We start from the raw sequence: 1,575 nt of genomic DNA, 5'->3' as shown, positions 1-1,575 counted from the left end.
AAACCCACAAATAAACACATGCACCTATGGATACCTTGTTTTTGACAAAGGAGGCAAGAATATACAGTGGGGCAAAGACAGATTCTTCAGTACCTGGTGCTGGGAAACTGGACAGCTACATGTAAAAGAATGAAATCAGAACACTTCCTAACACCATCAGATCAGATCAGATCAGTCACTCAGTCGTGTCTGACTCTTTGCGACCCCATGAATCTCAGCACGCCAGGCCTCCCTTTCCGTCACCAACTCCCGGAGTTCACTCAGACTCACGTCCATCGAGTCAGTGATGCCATCCAGCCATCTCATCCTCTGGCATCCCCTTCTCCTCCTGCCCCCAATCCCTCCCAGCATCAGAGTCTTTTCCAATGAGTCAACTCTTCGCATGAGATGGCCAAAGTACTGGAGTTTCAGAGAATCATTCCCTCCAAAGAAATCCCAGGGCTGATCTCCTTCAGAAAGGACTGGTTGGATCTCCTTGCAGTCCAAGGGACTCTCAAGAGTCTTCTCCAACACCACAGTTCAAAAGCATCAATTCTTTGGCACTCAGCCTTCTTCACAGTCCAACTCTCACATCCATACATGACCACAGGAAAAACCATAGCCTTGACTAGACGAACCTTTGTTGGCAAAGTAATGTCTCTGCTTTTGAATATGCTATCTAGGTTGGTCATAACTTTCCTTCCAAGGAGTAAGTGTCTTTTAATTTCATGGCTGCAGTCACCATCTGTAGTGACTTTGGAGCCCAGAAAAATAAAGTCTGACACTGTTTCCACTGTTTCCCCATCTATTTCCCATGAAGTGGTGGGACTGGATGCCATGATCTTCATTTTCTGAATGTTGAGCTTTAAGCCAACTTTTTCACTCTCCACTACACAGAGATAAACTCAAAATGGATTAAAGACCTAAATGTAAGACCAGAAATTATAAAACTCTTAGAGAAAAACATAGGCAGAACACTCGATGACATAAATCAAAGCAAGATCCTCTATGACCCACTCCTTAGAGTAACATAAGTAAAAACAAAAGTGAACAAGTGGGACCTGATTAAACTAAAAGCTTTTTCACAGCAAAGGAAACTATAAGCAAGGTGAAAAGACAACCCTCAGAATGGGAGAAAATAATGGCAAAGGAAACAACTGACAAAGGATTAATTTCCAAAATATACAACCAGCTCATACAACTCAATACCAGAAAAACAAACAACCCAATCAAAAAGTGGGAAAAAGACCTAAATCGACATTTCTCCAAAGAAGACGTACAGAGGTCTAACAAACATGAAAAGATGCTCAACATCTCTCATTATTAGAGAAATGCAAATCAAAGCTACAGTGAGATATCACCTCACAGTGGTCAGAATGGCCATCATCAAAAAGTCTACAAACAATAAATGCTGGAGGGGGTGTGGAGAAAAGGGAATGCTCCTGCACTGTTGGTGGGAATGTAAATTGATCCAACCACTATGGAAGATAGTATGGAGATTCCTTAAAAAACTAGGAATAAAACCACCATGTGACCCAACAATTTCACTTCTAGGCATATATCCTGAGGAAACCAGGGTTGAAAAAGACACATGTA

Source organism: Bos taurus, chromosome 3, assembly GCF_002263795.3.
Source record: "Bos taurus isolate L1 Dominette 01449 registration number 42190680 breed Hereford chromosome 3, ARS-UCD2.0, whole genome shotgun sequence".
NCBI classification, from domain to species: Eukaryota; Metazoa; Chordata; class Mammalia; order Artiodactyla; family Bovidae; genus Bos; species Bos taurus.
This window is presented reverse-complemented; position numbering follows the sequence as displayed.